Source organism: Pogona vitticeps, chromosome 1 (genome assembly GCF_051106095.1).
Source record: "Pogona vitticeps strain Pit_001003342236 chromosome 1, PviZW2.1, whole genome shotgun sequence".
Taxonomy (NCBI): domain Eukaryota; kingdom Metazoa; phylum Chordata; class Lepidosauria; order Squamata; family Agamidae; genus Pogona; species Pogona vitticeps.
The window spans coordinates 173,228,839-173,242,702 of NC_135783.1; positions in this window are offsets into that span (position 1 = coordinate 173,228,839).

Here is a 13,864-nt window from a genome sequence, read left to right on the forward strand (position 1 = left end):
CGGTCTTGACTTAAAAATGGCTTGAGTTAAGAACATTTTGACTTAAGAACCACTCTCATAGGAAAATATTGACTTGACTTACATACTTAGATTTGAGTTAAGAACTGAAAAAAAACCACGTGGGAGGCAGGGAAAGTGCAAAATTTGAACTTTCAGTTAACTGTTGGCCAGTGCAAAGGGTGCCTGTCTGCTTCCTCAGTCCTCCCAGCGTTTAGAGAGTGGATTGGGAGACAGACTTCAGACTGCCTGGTACTGTACTGCCTGGACTGTATTTTCCCTGCCTTCCCTGAACCTTTCTTGACCTAAGAAAAAAAGAAACAAAATATCCCCCTGTAGTGTTCGAAGGCAGAATAGCAGCTTCCCATTAGTTTCTGTGGACGGAAAAGAGCAGATACGGATCAAATGGTTCTCAATGCATTCCTATGGGAAATGCAGATTTGACCTGAGAACTTTTTGAGTTGAGAACCGCCTTCCAATACGGATTAAGTTCTCAAGTCAAGACCCCACTGTACCTCATGGGGAACGGGCAATGTGTAGCCTGCATAATTAAATTGTAAACTGCTCAAAGAGTGCTTTAAGCACTCTGGGGCAGTATGTAAGCAGCATGCTTTGCTTTGCTTTTACTACCCAAAAGCACTTTTATCATTTGATAGCACTGACTTCCATTTATCTTTCTGGTTATAATGATCAACTCCTGTAACTGTGCAAAGTATGTACTTCCTTTTGTCAATATTGTTTGACAGAAGTGCTTAATGGAAAGGCAGCATCTAGCCTGAGCACACCTTTTACTAACGGTACATATTTTTAAGGCTTCTTATTGATTAATATAATATTTAACCTATCCCAGCTCAGAGCAAGAAACCACTAATATGGCCGAAATCCTGTTTGGTGGGGGTCTGCTTGCAAAACAATGCCATTAGCAGCAGCAACAACAACAGATTGAAGACTTCCTTTTGCAATTTTGGCATGCACATGACTTTGGTTTATTGTCCGAAAGCCACCTACACCCCAAAATCATAAAAGGAAGCCTTTAATCAGTGGCAGTGTGGCACTGCAGATGACACCATTCCTGTTCCACAGGGGAATTGATAACTTCATTCAGTGGTCGTGGCCCCATTATGTCAGTTGCTTTCAGTTTACAACCATGGGGTCAGGAGCTCAAATCCCACAACCCTGATGCTGTGAGCTAGCACAGGCTTGTGCATCTGATAAAAGGATTGGTGCAGTGAGTTGGAAATCACCATAAATTTTCCTTTCTCTGACAGGCTGTTCTTCTAGATCAGTGGCTCCCAACTTTGGGTAACCTATGTGTCCCTGAACTGCAACTCCCAGAAACCCTGGGCAGCACAGCTGGTAGTGAAGACTTTTGGGAACTGCAGTCCAAGAACACTTAGGTTACCCAAGGTTGGGAATCACTGTTCTAGAGCAGCCATTTTCAACCTTTTTTTGGCCATGTCTGTAAACACAATATGAAAGAAAAATAGGTCAAATAAGGATTGTATAAGTCACATAGCAAGCCATATAAGGTGGCGTATGAAGAACTGTTTTCCATTTCTGGCCCCTTCAAATGTGCCGGGGTCTCCCTGGGGGCCATATGGCTCCCATTGAGAATGGCTTCTCTAGACTAGGACAAGGGAAGATGGCATCTTCAATAAGCAGCTAAGATGAGCCCTGCTGATCAAGCCTAGGGTCCATCTCATCTACAGCATTCTTTTGTTTTCTTTCCATCAGTAAGTAATCATGTTCTTCAAAGAATTTCAAAAGTAGGGCAGCCTTCCTCAAGGCCGGCCCAAGATATTCTGCTGCCTGAGGCAATGGATAGGATGGTAGTTTTGTTTGAATAAAATGGCACAGAATCACCTCAAGGGTTAATTTGCTCATGGAGTCTTAAGGCAGCTACTGGGTGTAACTGCAAGGGAAAATGTACCTTTGGAACTGCAGGTCCCAGAATTCCTTGCAAATGGCCAAGCTGGCTAAGGGATTCTGGGAATTTAATCCAACAGAACTGATTTCCTCATTCTCCTCAAGTTACTAAGAGAAATATATCATTCATATTCCAAACTATGTATCTTATGAGATCAGATGTACTTTTACATAGAATAAGATTGCCTTTTTAATATGCACACTGCATTTCATTAAGTGGAAAATGTATTGTTTGTAGACAAGCATATTGTGCAGGCTTTGTTCCTCATGGTATGACTGACAAGATAAGGAAGTCAGTTTGCATATGGGGAAGAGGGAGATATGTGTAAAGAAAGAGTTGATAAGGCTAAATACTGTCTTGAAGATTAGAAAAATAAAATCTGTTGGTTGGAAGGAACCACAGATTATGCCTGTGTAATGCTGCGTATTCATTTTCCCGGGACAGCAGGAAGTAAAAGCTGCCAATTTTGAATAAGGGGGGGCATTGCAATAGTAAAACAAACAGAAAACAAAGGGGTTTTGTTAAGCAAACAGCTCTGATACTACATTGTAGAGGCTGAGGTTTTTTTTCAAGGCACCACAGGGTGTCTGCTGATGAAAATGAATCAGAAAAAGGGAGGAGGTAATTATGGGCTTTGTAAAATTGTAAGATTTCAAAGAGCTTTAGTGAGGCTGGGATTGCCAAGGAAACCCAGTTCTGGTTCCATAGAACCCCTGCTAAACTAAACAGAGAGAATAGATGCACTTTTATTTCTTTTGGATCAAAGCCAGGAAAATACTAAGCATGTAGCACGGATGCCTCATCTGTCCTGAAAAACAACCCCTCCCCCCAAAAAAAAACCCTACCTATCAGGACACTCTAGAAATGGTGACTCTATATTATCCATAAGCATCTTATTTACATATCTTAACTAAAAATATTGTAGAGAACTTCCTGCTTCCACAAAGTCTGAAATAAGTGAGAACAAGGCCCCACTTTTGTATAAACACTTGCCATCTTAGAAATAAGAGAGCCAGGAGGATGGAGTTGAAAGAGTGATGGAGTGGAATTCAGGAGACCCGAGTTCAAATCCCCACTTGGCTGCTGTAAACTCACTGGGACATGGCACTGCTAAAACCACTCCATATATTTCTCACATGCCTTGACAATCCTACTAGGGTGAGCTATAAATTAAAGGAACATAAAAATAACATCAATACTATATTGAAAATAAACACAAAATGGAGGCATCAGTTGCAGCAGCTTCTCAGGAAGGGATAATCATGGGCCATGACAAACAGGAAGTCCTGATTGGTGGGGGTGGGTGAACCTTAAGGACTTTGATTAAAAACATCAAACCTAAATTGGTTGTTGTCATGTCTCACTTTGCTGAGTCAGCCTGAGAAGGCGGGGGGAAACCTCAACGCTCTGTGCAAGCATTATAGGTAAAAACAAAATAATAAATAATAAAAATAAACTCATTCACACCTACTCCCACCTATCAAACCTTGCTAATGTTAAGCTGCTTCCAGCTGATCAGAGCTCTTCTCACCATGCCAGGCAGGGATGCCCTCTGGGTGTATGGATCCAATGGTACATGTGATTTCACAGCACTCTTTCCCCCCCCCCTTTCCATTAAGAGGGTGGCCTTCTTTATCCTTGGAAATGGAAAACTCAGGGATAGGACTACATGCAGCTTGCACGCTACCCACCTGCAGGTTTAAAAGAAGTGTCAAGTGAAGTACAAAATGACTCATGCGTCCTTCCTTCCTTTATTCCTATCAGAGTGTTGTACAATTTATAGACTAGAGACGGGGGTATTCGTATACAAATGCAAATACCCCCCAGGTGGATATAACAAGGATCTGCCCCCCTGGGGCTGGACCGTCCACTCATCCATCAGCTGCTGCTGCCGGCTCCGCTCCCCCCTCAATTGCTCTGGAGCTCACGGCCGACTAGCCACTCGTTAGCCTGGCAGGGAGGCTCGCCTTCCCTCCTTCTGCCAGGTGTGGCTAGACAACCACAAGCTCCGGAGCAACTGGAAGGGAGAGCAGAGCTGGCAGCAGTGGCACACGAGTGAGTTATGTCCACCTGTGTAGGGGTATTCGTATACAAATAAAAATACCACTATCTCTATTATGAACATATACAAAATTTTGGTAAAATTAAAAACAAATTAAAATATTAAGGTCGTTATATAATTAGACTATAGAAGCAGTTTACTTCAATAGTGTTATCTCAGCCATTTGCTAAATCTTCTTTTGTACATGTGGTGGGGCATAAATTGCATGCACATAAGTGCTGCATGGTTTGAATTTCTCCCCATTCACAGAAAATTTCTCCTGGAGCCAAGTAGTCTGGTTTTACTGCATTACTCTTTGATTTTTCTATTTTGCTTCAAAGTCTGTTAAGTGACTTCCAGATGGTCCAGCAGGGGTCTTGTCCTGGTAGGAGACACTCTTCAGCATTCATCCGTTTGGAAAGGTGTATTATTTTTCTTCTCCACAGGTTTAGCCTAGCCAGTTCTCATTTAATATTTAGAGCTTGAAAGGTCACAGAAAACTTTTCCTCACTTTTAGCCATCATCCAAGCGGTTAGTGTTCATCAACAGCATTGCATTGTAAACTCATGCAGTAAAAAACATTGAAACAGCAAGTTCACCCATACAGCCAACATAGTGAAGGAAGAAAGCTGAGGGTGTAGGGCAAGATGGTTGAGTTCAGGCAAATGGTTACTCCAAAAATGAAATCACAAGAGCCATCAGACCAAGAAAACAACAACAAACTGAAGAAGAAAAACAGCCACGCACAAATACAGTGGTGCCTCGCTTACCGAGCGCCCTGTTTAACGACGAATCCAGATAGCGATTTGTTTTTTGCGATCGCAAAAGTGATCGCATTGCGATCTTTTTAATGGCAAAAAAATCGCTTTGCGATGATCAGTAAGCTGCTTCGCTTACCAATTTTCGCATAGAGATGTTTTAAAAACAGCTGATCGGCGGTTCCAAAATGGCTGCCGGAAAAAATGGCTGCCCGCTGTGTTTTCGCGCCCATTCCTTGCATACCGGGCAGCGAAAATGGCGGCCATATGGAGGATTTTCACATAACGGTGAGTTTTTTGCCCATCGGAACACATTAAACGGGTTTTAATGCATTCCTATGGGCTTTTTCTTTTCGCTTAGTGACAAATCCGAATAGCGACAATTTTTCCAGAACGGATTATCGTCACTTTGCGGGGCACCACTGTAAAGTATTTCTGCCATACATCAAAGGGGTCACGGACCGCATGGGGAAACTTTTGAAAAAACACAACTTACAAACAGTATTCAAGCCCAGCACAAAAATACAACAAATGTTATGGTCAGCAAAGGACAGAAGGGACCCCCTCACTACTGCAGGGGTATACGTGTATGTATGTATGTGTGTGTGTGTGTGTGTGTGTGTGTGTGTGTGTGTGTGTGTGTGTGTGTGTGTGTGTGTGTGTGTGTCCCTGCTTATTTAACTTATATGCAGAATACATCATGCGGAAGGCTGGACTGGATGAATCCAAAACAGGAATTAAGATTGTCGGAAGAAATATCAACAACCTCAGATGTGAAGACCATACCACTCTGATGGCAGAAAGTGAGGAGGAATTAAAGAACCTCTTAATGAGGGTGAAAGAGGAGAGCACAAAAACGGTTTGAAGCTCAACATCAAAAAAACTAAGATCATGGCCACTGGTCCCATCACCTCATGGCAAATAGAAGGGGAAGAGATGGAGGCAGTGACAGATTTTACTTTCTTGGGCTCCATGATCACTGCAGACGGTGACAGCAGCCACAAAATTAAAAGCATAAAATTAATAGCATAAAATATGGCAGCATGTTAATTAGTATGTTATCGGAGATACTGTTGGATCGGTTGTTGTTTACTCCAGAAAAGCCTGTCTGAACAGCCAGGTGTTTAATAGATTTTAAAGGTGCCTAGTAAGGGGGCCAGGCAAACTTTAGGTGGGAGGGTATTCCACAGTTGTGGGGCTACTGCTTTTTTTAATATTTTATTTTTAAACTACTAGGAAAAGGGTAGGGAATACAGAAGGTAAAAAGGAGTGGAAGAGATGGGAAAAGGGTTTTAAGGATATGAGAACACAAAGTATACAATCATCCAATCTATTCATAATAAGTATACAAGCATCTAATCTATTCATTTTTCAATGCAAATAAACCAGCTTTATAGTTTTTTTACTGTTTGATTATCCTCTAAATATCAGCTTATATTCATGTTTTAATTTAAATCTATTCCAACTCTATCAGGAAATCGAGACCAATTATAAAATACATCCCCTCTTTCAATTTCCTTCTGCCTTAGGCCTACGTTCAGCATGCCTGAAAAGTATCCATTTCTAGCACTTCCCATATTTTCGCAATACCCCTCTCTTGTTTCTGTGACTCTATTTTCTTCCAGATTTGGGGATATAAAATTGAATCCAGGACAGTAACCTGATTTTAAACATCGCCTTTTCTGACTATTGTAGCTAAATAGCTCACAGGGTAACTCTTAATCTCACCTATATTACCTGGCATCGCTCTCAATAAAGACTGTTCTGGAGTTAGTACAGTTTCCTTTAACTGTTGTTCAACCTCTGATGTTTTCCCTTTCATCAGGTCTTCCACTTAGTTGAGGCGCACATTTACCTGCTGAAATCCTGTTATTATTGTCATTTGCATGGTAACCTGCCATTCTATATCTGGCAAAATTCTCAACAGTTGATATTTAAAATTTTCGGAGGTCATTTCCATCTTTCCAATACTTATGGTTTGTATAAATAATATTTTTTAGATTCCAGAATTTTATCAACAAACGAAACCCATCACCATATACCCCCCCAAATGTGTCCTCCCTTCCTTGCCCAGATATTATGGCAATATTATCAAAATCCACACAGTCCAACCAAGAGAAAGTCCAGACTAAACAGCAAACACAGGGAGCCAGTCTCTCCAAAAGATATTGTAATCCTTCAAAACTCCAGTCCTGATTTTCCTAGGTCTTCTCTTGCTGATGATTCACTGCCCTTGCTCCCAAAGATTTATTCCTCCTTCTAAAACCAAACAAACTTCTATTATCAAAGTCCCATTCGATTCTTGTCCAAAATCACCCTCAGTCTGTGTTCCCTCATCCATCCCAGCACCACATCCAGGCAGCACTCAACGGACAGTATTTTATACCATTTTTGCCTGTGAAAAGATTGCCTTATCCAGCAGACACTCATCCAGCAGATCTTTCCAGAAGACATCAAGGCCCGTTTCCAATATTGCCTAACCACCAGCTATTTTCAGTGGGATAATGAATTCTATGAACAGACAGATGGAGTGGCCATGGGGAGCCCCCTCAGCCTGATTACAGCAAACGTCTACATGGAACATTTCGAAAAACTGGCCCTGGTTTCAGCACCCTTCACACCCACAGTCTGGTTCTGATATGTGGATGACACCTTTGCAACTTGGAACCATGGTGAAGAAAAATTGGAAGGGTTTCTAAACCATCTCAACAGCATCCACCCAAATATACAATTCACCATGGAAAAAGAAATAGAGGGCCAACTCCCATTCTTAGATGTCATGTTCATATGCAAAACTGACCTCCGACTGGGACACAAGGTCTACAGAAAACCCACCCACACAGACAGGTACCTACACAAAAACTCCAACCACCACCCACAGCAAAAAAGAGGCATAATCAAAACACTGGTAGACCATGCACATCAGAACTGTGAAGCTCAGTTTCTCAGCACCGAACTCAACCATCTGAATTGGGCCCCACAGGCAAATGGCTACTCCAAAAATGAAATCACAAGAGCCATCAAACCAAGAAAACAACACCAAACTGAAGAGAAAAAACAGGCACCCACAAATAAAGTATTTCTGCCATACATCAAAGGGGTCACGGAGGCCCAAATAATGAGATGCAAGATCCAACTTGGTGAAGAGTCTGGCTTGATGTTACCTGGTTGCAGAGGTTTATAAGGTAGAAACAGGGTACCTAGGCTGAATGCATTTTGATACCACAGGTGATGTCACAATCAGGATAAGTCATAGCAGGTTGAGAGGCGTTGGTCATGGTTACAGTGCTGATTTGTAATGATTTCAGCCTCAATGCATTTCAAATCAATTTACACTCACATGGTCTTCCTATCGTTGTGTATGTTCACTTTGAAAATTATTACTCTGATATAAAGTAGGGGCTTTAAACTGCTTCAGGAAACTATATGAATGGTTTTAAATCATTTAACTAAGCAGCATTTTTGCAGACCATGTTTTCAATTGTATGTAGTTTTTTTCTGTTTTCAGGTATCCTTTGGAATGTCTGCATTGCTCTTTCTTTTTAAAATAAATTTATGTGGAATATCACTATGTGATGCAGGAATAAATTTAAACAAAAATATTTCAAAACTCGCAACCACCTACAAAGGCAATATTTAATACAGTAGGAGCACTCGCATTGCCCAAAGTGATTAATAAAGAATTGATTTCAGAAGTATGTTAAATTTTTTTAAAATTAATTTAATGTGGATTCTTTAAAAAAACTGGTTTGCAGTAAAAAAAGAAGTGAGCTTCATTGCACATCATGTAGCCGGGATTTTTGAAATCAATCTTATTTATGTAAAATCTGATTCAACAATGATTCTTATTCTCAGTATAACCACCCTCTAACTGTTGTCAAGACAGAGCTTCATGACAAGTGAGAAAAAAGCTTATAGAAACAAAGATCTGGATTGAATCACTGAAAAGTCACAAAGAAGGCAAGATTTGAACCATAAACCTCAATATTTTATACCATCTTTTCCTGTGAAAAGGCTGCCTTATATATAAATTCTTTGTGACCCAATAGAGATATTTGTTGAAACTGAAACTGAAAATGGTTGTTGTGGGTTTTTTGGGCTCTTTCGCCGTATTCTGAAGGTTGTCCTTCCTAAAGTTTTGCCAGTCTCCCTGGCCGGCATCTTCAGAGCACAGGAGTAGCACCCTGTGCTCTGGTGCAGTTTGTTTGGGAGTTGGGTATTTATAGCTGTGGGGTCAACTTTTGTCCTTTTCAGGAGATGGGTGATTATGGTGATCAGTGTGTTTTTGTTGTGGGTGTATTGTTGGGATAAGGAGGAGAGATTATCTGTCACTGTGATGGATGGGTGTCGTTAGCTGGTCTTTTGTGTGTAGTGATCACCAGTCATTGTGGCTGGTTAGAGTTCATTGACCTTTTGCAGGCTGTATTTTTCCGTGCTGGGAGCCAAGCTTTGTTGAGTTTTAAACTTTCTTCTTTTTTCTTCAAGTTCTGCTGGTGTTTGTGGATTTCAACGGCTTCCCTGTGCAGTCTAACATAATGATTGCTGAACCACATAGCCAGACAAAAACAGAAATTCAACAAATGCCAAACAAGCCAACAGAAATCTACACTAGACACCTCGTGCATCATCATCAGCCTATTGGAATGCCAGCTCTCCCCGGAAGAAACTTCAGTCTTAGCCAAAGGAGGAAATTTTGCAGTCACACCCAATAAAATTCCTGTGGAAGACATCATTGCCAACATGGAATCAGCTTCTATCATCTTCCAGAAGAAAAAAGCAGATGAAATAAAGGGTGAAGTGACTAGGATCCTAGCATCTTTGCTTGTGAAAACGCAAACAGTGAAGTTCAATTTCTGAGCACCGAACTCAAGCATCTGAATTGGACCCCACAGGCAAATGGCTACACCAAAAATGAAATCACAAGAGCCATCAAACCAAGAAAAGAACACCAAACTGAAGAGAAAAAACAGCCACCCACAAATTAAGAGTTTGTGCCATACATCAAAGGGGTCACAGACCACATGGGGAAACTTTTGAAAAAACACAACCTACAAACAGTATTCAAGCCCACCACAAAAATACAACAAATGTTATGGTTGAGCAAAGGACAGAAGGGACCCCCTCACCACTGCAGGAGTATACTGGATACCTTGCAGTTGTTGCCAGTTGTATATTGGAACCAAAATATACATTAGACTGCACAGGGACAAAAAGGACAAAAGCTGATCCCACAGCTATAAATACTCAACTCCCAAACAAACTGCACCAGAGCACAGAGTGCTATTCCTGTCCTCTGAAGATGCTGGCCACAGAGAGTGGTGAAACATTAGGAAGAACACCCTTTCAGAACACGGCCAAAGCATCTGAAAAACCCACAACAACCATTATATCCCGGCCATGAGAGCCTTCACGAATACATTGAAACTGAACATTTGAAACTGAAGCTATCCTATTTGGGGCACATCATGAGAAGGCAGGATTCCCTGGAGAAGACAATAATGCTGGGAAAGGTGGAAGATAGCAGGAAAAGAGAAGGACCAAATACAAGATAGACTGACTCCCAACGGAGCCACAGGCTTGAATTTATGAAAGTAATGTTACTCAAAAGAACATTGAGAGAAAACTTTGGTGTACAGTAGTTCTAATGAAGTGAAGACCAAGCCAAATGCCACATATTTGGAGGGGGCACAAGATCCTCCTGGAAAAAGTGTTAATTTAATGATTTTCTTGTCCAACTTCTTTGTGATGTTCCTATGTGCTGTTCCTTAGTGAAAAGCCAGTATGTGTAGTAAAACAATAACAAATAAATAGGCTGGCCACTTGCAGATCACTAAAAGAGAGAATATGCAAAAATCCCCAAAGCAGACAAAAATAGACAATGATTTTCACAAAATAGTACAGTGGTGCCTCGCAAGACGAGCGCCCTGTTTTAACGACGAAACTGCATCACGATGAACTTTTTGTGATCGCAAAAGCAGTAGCTTTACCATGGTTTCAATGGGGGAATTTCGCTTTGCGAAGATCGGTTCCCTGTTTCGGGAACCAATTCTCACAAAACTTTTTGGCCAGCTGATCGGCGGTTTCAAAATGGCCACCGGGTAAAAAAAAATGGCTCCCCGCTCTTTTCTGGGACAGATTCCTCGCCGCACAGGCAGCGAAAATGGCCACGCTATGAAGGATCTTCGCTGGATGGTGAGTTTCAAGCCCATAGGAATGCATTAATCGGGTTTTAATGTGTTTCTATGGGCTTTTTAATATTGCATTACGAAGTTTTCATTCTACAGCGATTTTGCTGGAACGAATTGACGTCGTAATGCGAGGCACCATATGCTAATTATATGTATGAATGAAAAAAAGGGAAGTTTAAAAATAATTTAAACAAAGTTACAAAACATCTCACCTGAGTGGAGATGAGGGTTACAAAGTGACTTGTGACTTAACGCTATTCACATGCTAATTTCACTCTCTCCTTATACTTTTTTATGTTTAAATCACTCTTAGACTGGGTAGCCCCTCAAATAGAAAAAACTATTAAAAAGAGGGCTGTTCTCAGGCAGTTCTTCAAATAAAGGACTGTCCATTGTAAAAGAGCACACATGGCCACCTAACTATCAAAGGCAAAAAAGTGAGATTAGAACAAAATGGTAATTTGTGGGGAAAGATTAAAAAATGTATCTGAGGACATAGTGCATTTCAGAGGGAAATATCAGAGGGAAAAACAAGATGTTTCCCACAGAGAATATATCCTCTTGACATGCATTTTTCCTCCCAAACTTAATTTCCTCAGAATAATATGCCTTCCCAGTCAGACCTGCAGATGAAGCCATGTTTACCTTCCAAAGACTAAAATGCCAAGTGCAAGAGTAGTAACAAAGGAAAAGAGCACAGTATGATAGTTTCTCATGGTGCACTTCTTCTAAAAATGCGCTCAGTGTATGACATTTTCTTAGAGAGGAACCATCAATATTTGAGAACATAGGGTGGCAAAGCAGAAAAAAAACCAGATGTACATAGGGCAAGTTTCACTCACCTTTAATTACCTATATGCATCTTATTTGTGTTGCTATGGGAGATTTCACAAATAAGTTGTCATTAGTTACTAGGAAGACGTTTAAATAGATCCCTGGAAAGTAGGACTGAACTCTCCTCGGCTATACTATTGCTTTCTTTTATACTGTTCTATATAAAATTGGTCCTTGTGAATTTTGAAGGTTAAAAAATAATATGAGTGTTCATAGATGTTTTCATCATAGGAGTTTTCTTACACCTTGTTTTGTTGTTTTATTTAATTCATAGAAACTACTAATAATGGAACACACTGCATGTCATGGCATCAAAGAGCAATAATTGCATCTTACTAAAAGCTACCAGAGCAAAAAACAAAGTGTGGGTAGAACCCACACATTCATACTACTAATTTCCAACACAGGCAGCATAAAATTAAAATAAAATAAAAACCAGGTCACAAGAGTATTAAAAATTTATATTATTAACAGTTGACCTAGCTCATTCCATAACAGCAACAATATATTTTAGGCTATTCATTTCAAGCCCTTTTCCAGAATGCACAGATCTCCAGTGGCATCCAGATAATAACACGTTTGTATAAATGTACACCTGGAACAAATAGTTACATTAAAGGCAATATTGCAGGCCACATCAAGACAAGAAGAGTGTCTTGCATAATATTGGTTGAAATATTGCTTTTAATTTATACTGCATAAGACTGATAATGTCATCAGTCACAGCTGTTTGTTGATTACATTTTTCTATCCCTTCCCTCAAAGGTCCTGAAGTTCCTGTGAAATCACTTTCATGCGGGAGAAGCTGTTGGGGTGAGGGGAAAGTCTTTAATTTCCCAAAATTGCTACTGCTAGGAGATTTTACTGGCAGTGGCAGTTTTCAGAAATTGAAGGAAACCCCCCACTCTTGCGGTTGCTAACAGCTTCCCCCAAATGAAAGGGATTCCAAGGAAGACTCAGGACCTTTTGTGGGGGAGGGAGTTTTTAATCACCAAAAGTGATTGCAGCTGATGACATCATCAACCTTAGGCAGTATAAAGTGTACAACAGGATTTCAGCCATTGTCAGATGGGGAAACCATGAAGGGATCATGAAATCCAGAGCCATTATCAGCTCCTGAAAACATTTAGAGGTTTTTGTTGTGGAGAGCAAGACACTGGCTGAAGTCTCAGGGGATTGCTGAGTTTCTCCAAGTCTCCAGCCAGAGCAACAAGCCTCAGAGCCGGAGGAGAAGGTTTGCATATATAAGGTGGCATTATAGTCAATATACCCTTCTCTACCCTTTCCTTCTTGGTGCCAGAACCCAGCAGCACAGCACAAAGATGCCTGTATTTGGTTATGCTTACACAACATTGGTGCACCATCAAGCTAGGAGCAAGGCAAAGAGAGTCAGGAGAGAGCCCAGTGTCACCTGGAGCAAAGCCAGGGGATAGGGCACCGCCATGAATATTTATGAGAGTTCTCCTAAATACTCCCACATAACCTGGGAGCAGTGGCACATAGCCTGGTTGGGGGGGGTGGCGGCGGCGGCAGCGGCTTTGAAGCTGGCAGGGAGCCTCCCACAAACTCCATCAGCTGTGGAGGTTGTGGGATGTGGCAAACCGCCATCTTTGTTGGAACTGAGGCCACACAAAATGTCCGTACTGCTAAGAATGATGTCTGCTGTGCAGGTGCTTGATACAGTTTGCAACCTTCCTGGCCACCCCAATTCTTCTTGCTCAGAACTGAATTGTCATATGACCTACTCAACCAGGTTTTACTTGAATTTTAGGACAATTTATCTTAGTTTCCCCCCCCTTTGCTGGCCCAGTAGCAAATCCCTTTCTCAAAATATTGCCTTCCCTACCTCTGTGATATTGCAAGTATTATTTATTTATTATTAATTTAAAATATCTTTCTCTAACCTTCTTAAAATGATCCAATCATTAAAAAGACAACATTTAAAAGTAAGTATAGAAATATTAAAAAATAATAAAACAACGATATTAAAAGTACCTGTCCCCAGGTCCCAGTGTTTGGTCCTGAATCTCAGTGAATGGAGTGCTACTGACCTGGAAATGCTAGGACCAGAGCAGAGAGAGAGAGAGAGAGAGAGAGAGAGAGAGAGAGAATGAAGCGC